A 17,590-nucleotide genomic window follows, 5' to 3' on the forward strand; every position below is an offset into this window, starting at 1 on the left:
CTGCCCACCGCCCCCCCACCTGCCCCTGCCCCCGGCACTTCTGGTGCTGGTGGGAGAGACAGGTGGTAGGCAAGAACCCCGTGCTAGGAGCCGGCAGCCTAGCCCCAGGTCCTTCCTTATCAGGAATCTCTGCACACCCCAGCCTGGAAAGAGATAACCTGGCTGGTAATCTGCCCTTAAGACCCTGAGATCAACCAATAGAGGTGCACCTGCCCAACCAGGCCTCTGCCCTTCCTTCCTCATGAGGCCCCTCCTATCCTCCTGTCCTTGTACCTGTCACTTCTCCTGCTGCAGGGCTCTCCCTGCTCTCTGACCACCTTAAACCTCTCCTGACCTCACCTAGGACCACATGCGGATGGTCTATTTTCTAGACCCTACCATCAGCCCAGGGAGAATCAGGGTCCTCTTATGGTGCTTCCTTGCCAACATGTGTTGTGTGTGTTTGTGTGAGATGTAATTTATGCACCACACAATTGGTCAATTTAAAGTCCAGGCTGGGTGTGGTGGCTCACGCCTGTAATCCCAGCACTTTGGGAGGCCGAGGAGGGTGGATCACTTGAGGTCAGGGGTTCAAGATCAGCCTAGCCGACATGGTGAAACCCTGTCTCTAATAAAAATAAAAACTTAGCCAGGCGTGGTGGTACTCACCTGTAATTCTAGCTACTCAGGAGGCTGAGGCAGGAGAATCACTTGAACTTGGGAAACGGAAGTTGCAGTGAGCCCAGATGGCACCACTGCACTCCAGCCTGGGCAACAGAGTGAGACTCCATCTCAATAAATATTTAAATACATAAATAAAATCTACAAGCCAATGATTTCTAATGCATTCGCAGATATGTGCAACCATCACCACAGTCAGTTGTAGAACATCAGAAGCCCTTTTAAGCTATCCCTCTCCTACCGCCTCACCCCTCCCCCTGCCAGCCATAAGCAGTCACTAATCTACTTTGTCTCTCTATGAGTGTGTGTTTTAATTTACCAAGCAGATGAAGAAGGAGTTAAGTGGAAACCCCTTCTCTTGCAGTGAAAATTATGATCATTTCTATGTGCTCATGAACTTCCAAAAGCATAAAAATCTTTCCCCAAAGAGCTGATGCAACGAGATGGGGCAGGCGCCCACTTGTGAACACTCTGAGGTAGGTGGTCCCTGTTCACCAGAGAAAACTAAAGCTGCTACTTTCTTCCCCCCTCATTGTGCCTGGAGGACTCCAGGAGACACCTCTTTCCCCAAACTACCCACCCCATTAATAAAGTGAAGGACTGTTCCAAATAGCCAGTTATAATACAGACACAGGGACCTTCAGACAGAAGTGGAGGAGGCCCAAATCGTGCAATCGCAATTTGTGCTTCCAGTCACAATTTGTGCTTTCCAAATTGTGCAACCACAAAGCTGGAAGGACTTCACAGTTCACTCAGTTCCTGTTTAGTACCCATTTTGCAGATCTGGGATCTAAGGCTCAGAGAGGTTAAGACAGGACCAGCAACCAGGTGTCCATCAATCCTGGGCTATTCCACCCCACTTCCCATCCTTTCAGCAGACAGAACAAAACACATTTAGTTAAAGTAAAGCAGGTCAAACGAGGTTGGAAGAGTTTCAAGAGAATCTGTAGAAGATGCAACCTGCACATGAGAGAAAGACACTGGACTCTAGGGATTAAAAAATATCTTGCTAGCTAGGTATGGTGGAGACGGCCTGTAGTCTCAGCTACTTGGGAAGCTGAGGCAGGAGGATGGTTTGAGCCCAGGAGTCCAAGGCTGCAGTGAGCCATGATCACACCATTGCACTCTAGCCTGGGTGTCAGAGTAAGATCCTGTTTCTTAAAAAAGAAAAGCACACACACACACACACACACACACACAACAGAAAGAAAGAAAGAAAGAAAGAAAGAAAGAAAGAAAGAAAGAAAGAAAGAAAGAAAGAAAGAAAGAAAGAAAGAAAGAAAGAAAGAAAGAAAAGTCTCAGAGTCCCTCCCCATGAAGCACTTTTCAGTTAGTTACAAAGAAAACGTGACCGTGGACTTCATGGTGGACTTTGTCTAGCTTGTCACCTGGCCAGGTGGGACACGGAGGCCTATTTGTGCCCCAGTGGTGGCAGTTGTCAGTGCTTTGACTTTCACAATCTATTTTAAAACATGAAAAGGAGAAAACAGCCTGGGTTCAGCCCTCAAGCGAAATGAAACAGACAGAGTGTTTGTTGAGGGACTAATGCACCCTCAGCACAATCCCCGTGGAAAGAGCAGGATGGCAATCCAAGAAAATGTGGTGTGATGCCTGCTCTGTGCAGTTTACAGTGAAGCTGGGTAAAGACACAGCGCATTGGAACGATTAAGTACATAATTAAGTTTTAGGGATTCCATTACTAGCTTGAAATGGTAAAATTACGAGTCCAAAAGGGAGCAAGTGGCTTGAAGTTGCATAGGAGATGGGCTGGGCTTAGAGTAACTTTGAAGGACTGCAAAGATCAAGTGTGGCAGGAGGGATGTTGACAATGGGAAGGTTGCTCCCGGGGACTGGGCAGGAGGAGAACCCCCTGCAAGATCTGGACAAGGGCAATATATTAGCTCGGAACAGAACTGCAGTGCCTGAAGAGTTCACAAAGATTACAAGCTCAAAAGATCCATGAGTCTCCTTTGCCTAAGCAAAGAGCTCACAGCTTCCAGTGAGAATTTCATGTCGTTTTTGAAGTGTTTAATTCTCCTGGGTTTGGGCGGGAAACATAGCCTTGATCTTGCCATGCTTCCACAAATAACGGGGAGCCTTGTGTTGGGGCTATTCTGCCTCCCAGAGAGGCAAATTCTCTCTTTCCATTCTGAGATGCATCCAGAGTCACTGCAGAGGGAATCAACCCACCCCTCCCCCAAGAACTGTGGCTTCCAGAGAGGCTCAGGGATTTTAAGGGGGAATGGATTTATTTCTCCCCAATTTGTTCAACGTAGTGTTTACCAGCTCTCTGCACCCAGGGACAGAAGGCCTAGGAGCTGATGGAATTCACTGGAGGGGTTTCTTCCTAGAGCTGGAGGGAGAACAAGCGGGCAAATCACCTTTGTTGGGACACTTGTCTCTTCCTACGTATGAAATGATAAATGCCTTACATGTTAGATAAAAGCTTTCCTTTAAAAACAAAAACCAATTTTCTTAGCAAGAATGTCTAATCTGTGTCAGGGCTGTGGAAAAGTTCCATTTGATAACAGAAACCTGGAAGCTACTCTTTTGAGTACAGGCCTGTGAGCTCTGAAACAAAAGCACATCCCTTGGCTTTAATCTCGAAGGCTTTTCAGAATCCTTGCTGCGAATGCTTCAACTAACACCGGCACACCCTTCCTGACCCTCTCAGGGCTGTCGGAATTTGAGAAGATCTTTGATATTTTAATAAAACTGGCTTAGATTTGTCCCCTTTAAAAACAAATGAAAATGAGCTACAATCCCAGAACGGGACCTATTTAGTGCATGTCTAGTCACGGCAGGAGGGGCTGGGTTATGGTGCATAAACAAACATCCCCCAGCCCTACTTAGTTCTCTTTCTCATTATATGTCCATTACGGTTGGGGCGATGCCCTTCTTCACATTGGCCTCATTTCAGGAACCAGTGGCCAAGCAGGCACCATCCTTAGTTCTGCTGTCCCCAGGATAGAGGAAGACACGCTGGATGAGTCATCACTGCTCTCTGGAGCTTCCACCTAGACACAACATTGCTGTGTGCATTGCCTTTTGGCCACTTCTAACCTCAAGACATCAGAAAAGGCAATCCCACGGTGTGCCTGGGAGGAGAACTGAAAATCTGGTGACTTCCAAACTGCGTGGCCTGTGAAGGGTCGGGGAGAAATGGTGGTGCAGTCTGGCCTAATGGCCGAGGAGACCAGGGATTTTCTCTCATTAGCACTTGCCCTTAGGGAAATCATATAACCTTAAAGAGATTTCATTTCCTTAACCTTTAAGCAGGGAGTTGGGTAGGAAGGGGTGGTGAATGGAAAGGAATAATTACATCTGTCCAACCTGCCTTGTAGGAATGTCGCATGGATCAAAATAAGGCAATGCCAGTGAAAGTGAAATGGGAATGAAGGAGAAAGAGTATTTTAATAATGGGCTGGTGCTGTCCAGGGAATTGCAACCCAGAGGTGATTTGGATGTGCAACTGCATTTTTTTTTCTGAGATAAAGTCTTACTCTGTTGCCCAGGCTGGAGAGGACTGGTGCAATCTCGGCTCACTGCAACCTCCACTTACTGGGTTCAAGCGATTCTCCTGCCTCAGCCTCCCAAGTAGCTGGGATTATAGATGCATGCCATGATGTCTGGCTAATTTTTGTATTTTTGGTAGAGATGGGGTTTCTCCATATTGGCCAGGCTGTTCTTGAACTACTGACCTCATGTGATCTGCCCACCTCAGCCTCTCAAAGTGCTGGGATAACAGGCGTGAGCCACCAAGCCCGGCCTGTGCAGCTGCATTTATTAGGAAAAGGTTACAGGTAAGAGAAAGTCCTGAATAGCTGTAGCTTAAATATGAAAAAGACATTTGTTTCTCCCCCAGGTGAAAGGCCAAGAAGCCCCCAGTCCAGGAGGGGTTTGGCAACGCCACAATTCTTAGGACCCCAGCTCCTTCCGCATCTCTTCTTTGCCATCCTCCATGTGTCTCCCTGTCTTGGTTTGGGTTCTCTAAAAACCAGAGCTTGAGGCCAAAGCTAATGCACCAATACTTTCTTGAGGAATGCAACTCCAGGAAGCAAGAGGAAGGGGCAAAGAGGTGAGGCCGAGAAGGAAGGAGTAGAATACAAAGGGGTGTTTTACGAGGCTGGCCCCAGCTTTCAACAAAAGCAGCTAATTGTTTAGTTTCACAGAGTGTCTCTAGAAAGGCCCACTGGGCTTGGAATAATAAATATGAGAAGAAGGGAGAAAAATTTCTCTGCCTGGTCATGTCCCCCACTAGTTAAAGTTGGCTTCACGGGGCAGCAGGGCTCCACACTTCCAGGTGGCAGCAGCTGGCATCTCCTAGCAGGGAAAAGCAGCATCTCCTAGCAGGGAAAAGCAGCATCTCCTAGCAGGGAAAAGCAGCTCCTGAAACAGCAGCAGAAGCATCTGCACTGTGAACACAGGACCTGGGGCCAGCCAGTGAGTGGGCGTGAGTCAGGGGGACTCTCCACCTGCCCATCTCAGTCTACAGCCCAACAGGCCTGGTCTGGAAAGGCCACGTGTCTACCAGAATGAGTAGATCCCAGGGTATCTTGCTCTTCACAGTAACAGGGAAGCCCTGAGGCAGGAGGTGGGAGGCATGTGACGTGAGGCATGAAGCAATGTGCTGTTGGGTTGTGCCTGCAAGCAACATGTGAAGTCAGGAACATCCGCCACCATGGGCCCAGCCTGACCAGGCAGGTGAAATGTCATGGCACCGTAATCTCTGCCACAAGATGATGTGAAACTCAATGAACCTAATTTTAAAAAAATAAAAACTCCTTCATGGTCTGCTAGAAGGTGGTGATGTCAGGTGATCCTCTCAGAAGTTTAATGGTGGTACTGAGCAGAGAAACCACACTTGAGCAGATCCTGGGAAGTAGATACACTGGCTCAGACATATACTTCATATGCCAAAGTGGTTGCATGAGCTCCAGCCATCATGTCCACATTCCTGCTAACAAGGTCGGTGGAAAGGAATGATTGAGGCACATTGCCTTTATCTGTGATCACTTCTAAAAAGTTGGACACTATGCTGGGCATGGTGGCACCGGCCTGTTGTCTCTGCTTCTAGGGAGGCTGAGGTGGAAGGATTGCTTGAGTCAGGAGTTTGAGTCCTGCCTGGGCAACATCGTGAGATCTCATCTCTAAAATAAAAAAGAAAGTTGCACACAACACACCTGCTGACTTTTCATTGGCCCAGACTTAATCCTAGTGCCACACCTAGAAGTAAAGTGAAGGCAATATTCTGAGTGATCTCATGCATAGCTGAAAATTGGCAGAATGGTAAAATAGGGTATTGGGGCCAATTGGCAGCTTATGCCACAGCTGCCAGGGTTGGGAGTGCCTGAGTGGGCACTGCAGAGTGTGCACAATGTGTGCTCCCATTTCTAGTGGGCATGAGCAGGATGGGAGGGGGAGGAAAGAGAGTGGAGATAAGGGAATAGTGGTGTTGAAGAGGTTCAGGGGGAAGACAGAGATGCAAAGGAACAAGGGAGAGGGAGGAGACAGGCAGTGAGAAACAAGGGTGAGGCAGAAAGAGGGACAAGAGGACCGCCCCACCTGCAGATGGGACTCGTTTTGTTTCTGTGGAAACCATGGAGTCTTTAATAGGCAACAGATGAGGATGAGTATGAGGGTGGGTTCTTGCCGGCAGCAGCACCTCTGTCCAGCCAGGGCTGCGCTGGCGTCATGCTAGCCTTGGCCTGCACCCTATCCTCCTCCTGCACCTTGCCCTAAAACCCCGCCAGGCAGACACTGTCTCCCCCTTTTCTATCTTCTGCCTCCTCTTCCCCTCCCATACTCTTGGAGCAGGAAGTCAGCCATATTCCTTCTTAGGCTCCTGTGGGCTAGATTGGCCCCATCAGCTTGGCATCAGCCTCAGGCTGTCCTGGGGCCCTCTTACCCCTGCACTCTCAAATGGCCTTTCTTGTTTCCAAAAAGCTTCTGAGGAGATGGAAATAAGGTCCAATCTGCAGGACATTATGGCCAAATCAAGGACCGCTAGCCACTTCTGAGGCACTGAGGTTGCAGAAGGGTCATAGACAGCACTTGGACGTATCAGGACAGATATCGCGATGAAACAGAACCGTGAAGAGAGGAGCCCTCCTCGCATAGTGGTGCCCTGAACAGAAAGTAGCTGGGTGCTTTCCCAACCTGCGTTCACTGAAACCAACCAGGTTCCTCCCTGCCTGGCCTCATTACTCATCTCGCCACATCTTTCTTCCTCCCAGAAGGAGTAGCCTGGCCCCAGGTGTGTCTCAGCACCGCAAGACGCTTGGTTCTCGCCCGGCCTTGATGGCTCACTCAGGACAGAAGCATCCACATACCCCTGGGACACGTCACGGGGTGTGTCCAGCACCAGGAAAGGATCTGCCCTTTTTGTGTTTCCTTCCCCTGAGGCAGGGCAGGAGTCAGGCAGGGACTTGCTGGACTGTGAGGAGAAGCAGTGTGTCTTTACCTTTCCACCTTCCTCTGGCGACAGCTTTAGATGCTCAATGATAGCAAGACTGCCTGCTGATCTCATGAGAGGGCAGCTTGGGCAAGGCAAGGAGAAGGGGCTTTGGAGTCTTGGGTTCAAATCCCGGCTCCCCCAGCTGCTGTGCAACTGTGGTGTATGACAGCCTCTCTGGGCCTCAGTGTTTGTATCTGCAAATGAGGCTCCAACATAGACCTGATTGGCTATGGCGAGGATTACACAGTCCCTGCTTGAAAGGCACCTGGCTTGTTCTGAGTAAACCCCGTGACCCGCTTTAATTCCTGGTGGGTGGCTTGCTTGTGCCCTCATGAGGTTCAGCACTTGGCAGTGCCCTGTCACCTGTTCATCATTAGCAATGACGAACGTGATGCTTCCTCTGTGACAAAGCCTCATCCGACAGAGCAGGACTGCAGGGCTTCTCCAGGGCTCAGCGGGGGACAAGGGCAGTGCTCACAGTTCCTTTTTGTTTGCTGATGCCACACTAGGCACGTGAAAAGGCTGGGTCAGAGAACCCAGCTTGGTCACGCTGTCTCGGTTGGTGGCTGTCCTCACCTTCCTCACTCTTCAGATCCCACAGGGAGCCTCCGTGGTGGTGCCTTGGACGGGAATCGGCCCATCATGCTGTGGCTCACCTCAAGTTCCAGGTGTCACTGCATGGCCTCAAAAGGGCTGCTGCCTCTGAGCAGGTGTTCCCTCACCTCCCCTCTCTCCCAATTTGTACACCATCCTCTTCCCTAGCTCCTCAGCACTCCCTCCACTCTTTTTTCTTTAAACTTTTATTAAAGAATAACATCCATCAATTTTTTCCCTCCAGCAAAGAACAAGCACATGACCAAGGACAAAGAGAACATCTTGACCATGTAAGTAATGATGACCACTCTGTCCCCAGCTCGCGGGGACCCTGAGGACTCCAGGTTGCCTCTCTGTATTGGCCCCTGATTCAAACAGATGGCAGGGGGGTGTGTCTGAAGGAGCTGGGTGCTGATGTCAGGAGCCCAGCACCCTTGTGGAAGCCAAGAACGACACTGAGGGGGCAAGAAGAGATTGTGATGAGCTGAGTGATGGTGTTGTCTCCCGGCACGCACAAGGGCTGGTGCAGCAGCTGGTGACCTGAGAGGCAGGGCTAGTCCCAGCAGGGAGGTGCTCATAGAAGGGAGAGAGTTTTGGTGAGGAGAGGTAGCACAGTCATCCTCCACCCAGTGTGTCCTGGGAGATGCCTGCGGGGTGGAAGTTGGATGATCCGGCTATGATTGGGTCAATCTGATTCAAGGAGAGGGAGGAGAGGTGACGTGGCCAGAAGGAGGGCAGGAGGGCGGATGGCAGAGAATGCAGCCAGCCACCTGGGCCATCCCCCTGACCTCTGCTCACTCATCCTTTCCCACCCCTGGGCTGAGGATGCACCTCGTTAGGTAGTTTTCAGATGAGTAAACTGAGGCAGGAGCCATTCCAGGCCCAGAGGGGAGAGCAAGGAAGCCAAGCGTTGTAATCCCTGGGTTAGTTATTCATTCACACCCAGGGGAAATGCTCCAACCCTGCCACTCACTATTTTAAAAGGCTCAAGTGTTCTGATTCCTGGCAGCGGCAGTGCGGTAATGCTTCTTTCCTGGTCCCTCCCTGACCCTTTCTGCCCTCATGCTTGGGGGCTTGGCCCTGCTTTTCCCCATGTATTTCCACTAGGGCGCCACACTGCCTGGAACTGCAACCACTCGCTGGGGCCTTGTCAAGTTTATCATCTCTCACCCCAGGTGCAGGAAGGAGGCAGGGAGCAGGGCTGTCTCGCAGAGCAAGGCCAGGGCATCCCACCCCACCGTGGCCGCCCATCCCCATGGCCTCCCCCAAGGTCAGGAAACTGTCCCACATTGCAGTAAGTAAGCGCGCCAGGCATGGCTGCAGGTGAGGTGTGGTCAGGCAGCCCCTGCGGCCAGCCTACAGGAAGGTCACGGTTTGTGAAGGGATCTGGTGCCTCCCCTGTTCAAATTTCTTTTTCTCCTCCTTGTTAGTTGAATCTTAAGAGTCGGCAGTACCATAAGACATGAAACCTTTAATTCTTTTTAAATGGAAAACCAGGCTGGGCGCGGTGGCTCATGCCTGTAATCCCAGCACTTCGGGAGGCCGAGGTGGGCAGATCACCTGAGGTCAGGAGTTCAAGAACAGCCTGGCCAACATAGTGAACCCTGTCTCCACTAAAAATTCAAGAATTAGCCAGGTATGGTGGCACATGTCTGTAATCCCAGTTACTCAGGAGGCTGAGGCAGGAGAATCGGGAGGTGGAGGTTGCAGTGAGATGAGATTGCCACATTGCACTCCAGCCTGGGTGGCAGGGTAAGACTCCATCTAAAAAAAAAAAAAAAAAAGGAAAACCAAGCAGAAGTCACTGTCGGGGGACCTGTCACCCACCATAAGGGGAACGCTCTTCGGAGCCAGAGGCCTGAGCCCGAGTCCTGACACCAGCGGGCTGTGACACTGGGGGCCAGCACCTTGTCCTCAGGGCCTTCGTTTCCTCACTTGTAAATTCATGGTTCTCCATGGCATCTCTGCAACATTATGTTGCACAGAGTCTCAGAAGCTTTATTGTAAGAGGATGATATGGGCACGAAGCAAGGCACCCAGGAGTGGGGGCAGCTACTCTGCTTTCTAAAATGCAAGGGAACTGGAAAATCCAGGAGCGGTGTCAAAGTGGGTGAGTATTTTCTTGGGCCACCAAAGGGTCTGGACTGGTGTGGCTTGAGTTCAGTTTTCGTGTTTCAGACAGATTTGAAAACTCACTTCTCCCTATCAAGCACTGGAAGGAATTAGTCACCCTTTCTTTGTGGAAGTGGAGAGATTCTCTGAGAGCTACTCAACAGGCTCTTTTGAAAGGTTCTCAGGACCAGCACTGTGCTGAGTGTGTGTGTGTGCGTGTGTGTGTGTTTCTGCGTGTGCGAGAGAGAGGAAGAGGGAGAGAAAAACAGAATGTGAAGGCATGTGAGAGACAGGGAGGAGTGAGAGAGAGACACAGAGGGAAACAGAGAGAAAGAGATGGAAAGATGGAGGGTGAGGGAGACAGAGAGATATACAGTGAGAGAGATGGAGAGATGGAGAGAAAAATGCAGAGACAGAAAGAGAGAAAGAGAAAGGAGAGGAAGAATAAGTACAGATAGGGTGGAGGGAACAAAAAGATTAAGATACAGTCACCGATCTCTAGGGTTTATCATCAGGCTAACAAACACAGCAATGTCCCTGGGTAGAATAGGGCCATGACAAGGGAGAATAATGGAGAGGGGGTTAATTCTGGCCAGAAGAACCCCAGAAGACTTCCTGGAGGAGGTGGCATTTGGCTAGTGTTTTCCATTCAGGGTGAGCTGAGTATCTGTGGGTTAAGAGCTTCACAGCAGAGGGAAAAGCAGCTGCAGAGATAGGACGCTGGCTGTTCTCTCTCTCTGTAAGCCGTGGGCTCCTGGGCTAGGCCTTCTTTATGCTCATTCCTTCACAAGTAGAGCAAGACCCTCAGTGCCCCCTGACTCCCACTCCTCACCACCCAGGCTCAGCTGGGGCTCCCCCTCCTCTCTAGAGGCCACACTGGGGAAGTTGCCCTCAGTCTGCAGGCAGCGATGAGAGGAGTTTCACTTCACTCAGCAAAATCTTTTCTTAGAACCACAGTTGGCTTTTACAAAATTTTCTGGCCTCATGAAAACCAAGCAGCCAGTTTTCAAAAGGCTTTAGATGGCTGGGAAGGAATGTTCAAGGAAGGTTGTTGTATCATGGATGAGACTCTTTCCATACTTAGGGTTTGAATGTTTGCTCCCTCCCAAACTCTTGTGGAAATTCAAGCCCCAGTGTGGCAGGATGGAGAGGTAGGACCCTTAAGAGGTGACTGGGTTGGCGGGGCGCGGTGGCTCACGCCTGGAATCCCAGCACTTTGGGAGGCCGAGGCGGGTGGATCACAAGGTCAGGAGATCGAGACCATCCTGGCTAACATGGTGAAACCCCGTCTCTACTAAAAATACAAAAAATTAGCTGGGCATGGTGGCGGGTGCCTGTAGTCCCAGCTACTCGGGAGACTGAGGCAGGAGAACAGCTTGAACCCGGGAGATGGAGCTTGCAGTGAGCTGAGATCTCGCCACTGCACCCCAGCCTGGGTGACAGAGTGAGACTCTGTCTCAAAAAAAAAGAAAAAAAAAAAAAAGAAAGAAAAAGAGAGGTGATTGGGTCCATTCACAGATTAACGGATTAATGAACTAAAGCGTTGTCTTGGGAGCGGCTGGCTTTAGGACAGGAAGAGAGGCCTGTGCCTGCCCACTCAGCCCCCTCCCCACAAGATGCCCTGTGCTGTCATGAGACTCTGTAGTGTCCATACCAGCAGGAAGGCTCTCCCCAAATGCAGCCCCTTGACCCTGGACTTCCCAGCCTCCAGAACTGTAAGAAAGACATTTCATTTCTTCTAAATCACCCAGTCTCCAGTATTCTGTTATAAACAATAGAAAAAGGACTAGGACGCCATCTTTACGTCTTTTTACAGTTGGGATGGGGAGGGAAGACGTGAAGAGGAGGCCAAAGTTGGGGATGTCTGTGAACAAAGTGACATCCTTGAGGGAGTGAACCCCCTTCACCAGTGGTGTACATTCTGCCACTCACCCATGTTTTATTCATCCGGCTTCCACCGGCTTCCTTTGCCAGCCACAGTGTTATGAGTGCTGAGGGACAGCGTGGGGAGATGAGGATTCCAAGGATGAATAGAGTGAGTTCTCTTCCTTTTAAAGTTGCAAATGGATGATTACTCAATCAATGTGGCAGCCACGAGCTGCAGTGAACAGTGCAAAATAGAAAATTGCTGGGTCTTGGGGAATCGAGGAGACATTTTTTCAGCACGGTTTTGCAGAGTAAGTCAGCATTTACCCACAGGGACAAGCAAGAAAGGTGCCCTAAAAAGCAAAGCAGCAACTGCAAGGGCCACCAAGCGGCAGAGATCCCAAGTCCTAGTCTATTGCTGTCACCAAATGTCGCGTTGCCTCTTTGTGCCTCTGCTCAGCAGAGATCACTGTTGATGAAGCACTGTGAGGGCTTTGAGGGCGAGGAGGTATTCTGCGCTGGAACTCTATCATCTTCTTACAGAACATGGCGTCAGCTTCCAGGGACTGTTGGACACACAGTTTTGGTTTCCCGGGAGCACAGAACCTGGCACATGTTAAAAACCTAATCAGTGCTTATTGTCATGAAAGCAAAGCATTGTAATTCTGTGACTAAAGCATGACAGCTATATTTTGTCACGTAGAAAAAGACCACAGGTGGTTGCCTTGACTGTGCTTAGAAGGGCATACGCTCAACCTATTACTATTTGTGGATTTATTTGTGAGATTTTATTTTTTAATGAAAGAAGAGGTGTTTAACACGTCTTAACTGTGATATTTGCAAGTGTTCGTAAGCCTGAAATGTATAGAACTGAACTGAATTTGTAAGAGTTAGGCATCGCTACCATGATTTTAGCAGTTGTTTATTGAGTAGGGGTAGGGGGCTTTGCACACTACATGTTTTCTCTATGTTTGGTTACTTTGATTTTTCCTCATATCTCTGTCTGAAAGTGGAATACATTTCCTCAAAAGAAGACTGAGTGGAAGCAAGCATCTGTAAAAACAACATGGACTTGCCCTTGATAGGAAGAGGAGCTGCTGGCCTGGGCATGGAAGGGAGAGCAGGAAGGCCAGGATCTCAAAGTACAGAGACGCAGTGCAGGGAAGCAACAAGGGGTGGACAGAGTGGGTGACCTGGAGAGTGTGAGGAGGTTGTTAAAACTGCTAGAGAGAAAACATGGGTGTGTTAGGCCAATCTTGCATTGCTATAAAGGCATACCTGAGACTAGGTCATTTATAAAGAGAAGAGGTTTTAATTGGCTCACAGTTCTGCAGGCTGTACAAGAAGCATGGCATCGGCATCTGCTTGGTTTCTGGCAAAGTCTCAGGAAGTTTTACTCACGGTAGAAGGTGAAGTAGGATCAGGCACATTACATGGCCAGAGCGGAAGTAAGAGAGGGGGAGGGAGCAGGTGCTACACACTTTTAAACAACCAGCTCTTGAAAGAACTCACTCATCACCAAGGGAATGGCGTTAAGCCATTCATGAAGGATCCGCCTTCATGATCCAAATACTTCCCACCAGGCCCCACTTCCAACACTGGGGATTACAATTTTACATGAGATCTGACAGGGACACAGACCCAAACCATATCGATGCGCTTGAGGCATGGAACAGATCATTCTTTGCATCCATGCTGTCTTCATTTCCTCCCCTCTGGAAATGAGACCAAACGTGAAGAATGTGGACCCTTTCATGCAGGTTGTACCCCAAATGATGGCCTCTGGGGGGAACCATCTGTTACCAGGTGCCCAGTGGGGTAGTGAGAAAGAAGGTGAACCCCACAGCTCAACTGCCTGGCTGCAAATCCTGCTGTTCCACACACTCGCTCTGAAACCTGGGGTAATTTAGTCAGCCTCTTGTTGCTTTCGTTTCCTCATCTCTGGAGGGAGCAGTAAGAACATCTGGCTCATGGGAGTCTGCAAGAGACCAAGTGCATGACAGGTTTAGAATAGTACCTGGTGGGCTGGGCTCGGTGGCTCGTGCCTGTAATCCCAGCACTTTGGGAGGCTGAGGCAGGTGAATTAGCTGAGGTCAGGAGTTCAAGACCAGACTGGCCAACAGGGCGAAACCTCATCACTGCTAAAATTACAAAAATTAGTCGGGTGTGGTGGTGGGCACCTGTAGTCCCAGCTACTTGGAAGGCTGAGGAGGGAGAATTGCTGGAACCCAGGAGCCAGAGGTCGCAGTGAGCCGAGATCGCGCCATTGCACTCCAGCCTGGGTGATAGAGTGAGACTCTATCTCAAAAAAAAAAAAAAAAAAAAAAAGAAAGCACCTGGTGCCTAGCAAGGGCTCCACACCCAGGCATGGATCAATGTGCTTTCTATGACTCCTTAAGCCCATTTCCGCTTAACACATTTTGTGGTCTCAAACTGATTTCTGACTACAAGAGAACCTGGCATAATTCCTTCTTTTGTTTAAATCAGTTATGGTGCTTTTTTTTTTTTTTTTTTTTTTTTTGAGAAGGAGTCTCACTCTGTCGCCCAGACTAGAATGCGGTGGCACAATCTTGGCTCATTGCAAGCGCTGCCCCCCAGGTTCACGCCATTCTCCTGCCACACACTTTTAAACAACCAGCTCTTGAAAGAACTCACTCATCACCATGGCATGAAGCCACTCATGAAGGATCCACCCTCATGATCCAAATACTTCCCACCAGGCCCCACTCCCGAGTAGCTGGGACTACATGTGCCCGCCACCACACCCAGCTAATATTTATTTTTTATTTATTTTTTATTTTTTTAGTAGAGACGGGGTTTCACCGTGTTAGTCAGGATGGTCTCGATCTCCTGATCTCGTGATCTTCCTGCCTCGGCCTCCCAAAGTGCTGGGATTACAGACGTGAGCCACCGTGCCCAGTTACGGCATTTTTAGCAGCAAGTAATACAAAGCGGCTTCTTCAATACGGATGTTCATGCTTACTTAGCGGGAAATTCAGAGGTAGATGGTCTCTCCAGACGTTTCTATGTCTCCTAATCTTTTTGCCTGATTTTGACCCATTTAGGTGATCATCAAGCCAGTCTACCAAGGTTGAGCAGAGAATGGAGAGATGCTAAAAGCCAAACTGCCCCATTTATGAGGTGCGGCCACCGTGGAGAGAAATGACATTTTTTGAAAATAAAAGCAGAACATGCCGGAGTTCATGTTTCCAAATGAGCATTGTCCTTTGAGGTCACCTGGGAAGCAGGGCACTTTTTCCAATGCGATGTGTCACTCAGGTGATTTTGAACTCTTCTGGGATCTTCCCTGGAGGTAAATTATAAATCACTTTCACATCTGAATATGATTTTTTTCCCTCCTTTAACTTATTCAAGATGTTCTTGGTTGGACAAATATTTTACAAGTCTTCATTGTAGGCAAGCAAGGGAGGAAACACCATTTATTCATCAGTGACTGCTTTCCAGGAACTTTGCGTGGCTTATCTGAGTCACCTCGCAATGACTTTGAGGGGCTGGCATCACCATCTCCAGTTTAAAGATGAACAAATGGGCATCCCCACGTGTGTATGCCTAATCTCAGCTGGTCCACCTGAGACCCCCTGAACACCCACCCTAGACTCCCGCACTGCCCCTTATCTCCTCCCACAAGATGAAAGAAATAATCATGAACCAGGGAAAACTCCACCAATTACAGGTACAAGTGCGCATTGGTGGGAAAGGAACTGCCGGCAAAAAGAAGAAAGTGGTTCATGGGACAGCCACAGCAGATGATAAAATCTTCAGTTCTCCTTAAAGAAGTTAGGGTCAATACCTCTAGTATTGAAGAGGTGAATGTGTGTACAAACCAAGGAACAGTGATCCACTTTCACAAACCAAAAGTTCCGGCATCTCTGGCAGCAAACACCTTCAACATTATAGGCCCTGCTGAGACAGAGCAGCTGATAGAAATGCCACCTGGCATCTTAAACCAGCTTGGTGCAGACAGTCTCACCAGCTTAAGCAGACTGGCTGAAGCTCTGCACAAATAACCTGTGGGCGGAAAAGCGCCACTTGCTACTGGAGAGGATGATATAATGAAGTTCCAGATCTTGTGGAGAATTTTGATGAGGCTTCCAAGAATGAGACAAACTGAATTGAGCCAACTTCTGAAGAAGATAAACCTTGAAGAAGTTGCTGGGAGCTGCTATCTTATATTATGAATGCATTTGAAGAAATTTTTGTTTATGGAGCTGATAAAATCTAGATCTCTAATAATTTGCAAGCCCAAGTCCTTTGGACACTGCAGCTTTCATCTTTTGCTTATACACTATTTCATTCTTTGCAGCTAATTAAGCTGGAAAAAGCCTGGGAGTAAAGTTTGAAACAAAGGTTAATAAAGTTCTTTGCCTAGGAAAAAAAGAAAAAAAACAAAAAACAAAAAAACCAGGTGCAGTAGCTCATGCCTGTAATCTCAGGACTTTGGGAGGCCAAGATGGGTGGATCACTTGAGGTCAGGAGTTCAAGACCAGCCTGATCAACATAGTGAAACCCTGTCTCTACTAAAAATACAAAAATTAGCCGGGCGTGGTGGCAGACTCCTGTAGTCTCAGCTACTTGGGAGGCTGAGATAGGAGAAATGCTTGAACCTGGGAGGTGGAGGTTGTGGTGAGCCGAGATTGTGCCACTGCACACCATCCTGGGCAATAAGAGCAAAACTCTGCCTCAAAAATAAAATAAAATAAAATAAAATAAATCCCTGTCTTCATGGAATATACATTCCAGTGAGTCCAGTGAGAAGATGAACAAATGGAGGACCATCCCAGTCAAGTGACATTCCTAGTGTCATACCAGAACAGAGTCATGCTTTGGATCCCATGTTCTGTGACTTCCTCTTCACCACGCTTCCTCCACGCACGTAGCAGCTCAAGGGTTTCTGATGAGTGGGGTAGGTAGGAAATGGCATAAAATACCACAAATGACACAGAATGCAGTGTGTGTCTAAGAATGTATGCATGTTTTAGTAAAAGGACTTTAGAGTTAGGGAAGATTCACTTTAGCTGAGTGTTGGAGAACTTCATGGAGGGATTATCATTGGACCTGCATAGGCTGGAAAGGGGGCCCAGCAGTTGGGGGGGAAGGGTCAGAAGGGCAAGGAGGAGCTTGTCTGAAGCACATGGTGTGCGTGGGGAGAGGTGTGGGAGAGGGCTGGGACCTTAGGTTGGAGCTAGTTTGTGCAGGCTGAGGACTTTCTATTTGATTTCACAATCATTGCAAAGCCCTTGCAGACTTAAACAAGGAAATACTTTACTCAACAACATTTTAGAGGGATTAATGTGACAGTGGTGTGATGGAAAAGAGATCTTGAAGGTCAAGAGACCATTTTAGGAAGCTATGAAAAGAGCCAGGACGTAGCCTAGTGTTTCTAAGACATTTGGATTTCATGGACAAGCCAAGTTTTCCCCAAAACTTAAAGAGATTGACCTAGATGTCCCAATATTCTATTTTGCCAAATAAGGGCATAGACAACAACAACAATAAAAACAACCACCTAGTCCCACTCTCGCTTTGTAAATAAAAGGACCTGCTAGTTTCCCTAAGCAGGAAGGATGTTGTTGCTGTGTAGACAGTATTTCCCAAAAAGGACATCTGGGACTTTATATCAACATATCATTTCTCCTCCCAACACACACATGCACACACTCGCATACATACATGCTTGTTTTTCTCATTTCATAACAAAAAGGCAAGAACTTGGTTCTGGACATGCCACTGGTCCTTCAATCAGCTTCTAGGAAGCACTGCAGTAGACTATAAAGGGGTACCCCCGAACAGCCCATCTGGAATGCACCTTCCCAGTAGCTGCTGCTGAAGGGCCACACCCAGGAATCGATGTTAATACCATGATTCTGCCTGGTATTAAAG

At 48.7% G+C, this 17,590-nt stretch overlaps 1 pseudogene; it reads left to right on the forward strand.

The window, feature by feature from the left end:
* Positions 1-16,242, forward strand: part of LOC102122651 (transcription factor BTF3 pseudogene) — a 32,525-nt pseudogene extending 16,283 nt beyond the window's left edge.
* Positions 16,243-17,590: the final 1,348 nt, after the last annotated feature.

Source organism: Macaca fascicularis, chromosome 4 (assembly GCF_037993035.2).
Source record: "Macaca fascicularis isolate 582-1 chromosome 4, T2T-MFA8v1.1".
Taxonomy (NCBI): Eukaryota; Metazoa; Chordata; class Mammalia; order Primates; family Cercopithecidae; genus Macaca; species Macaca fascicularis.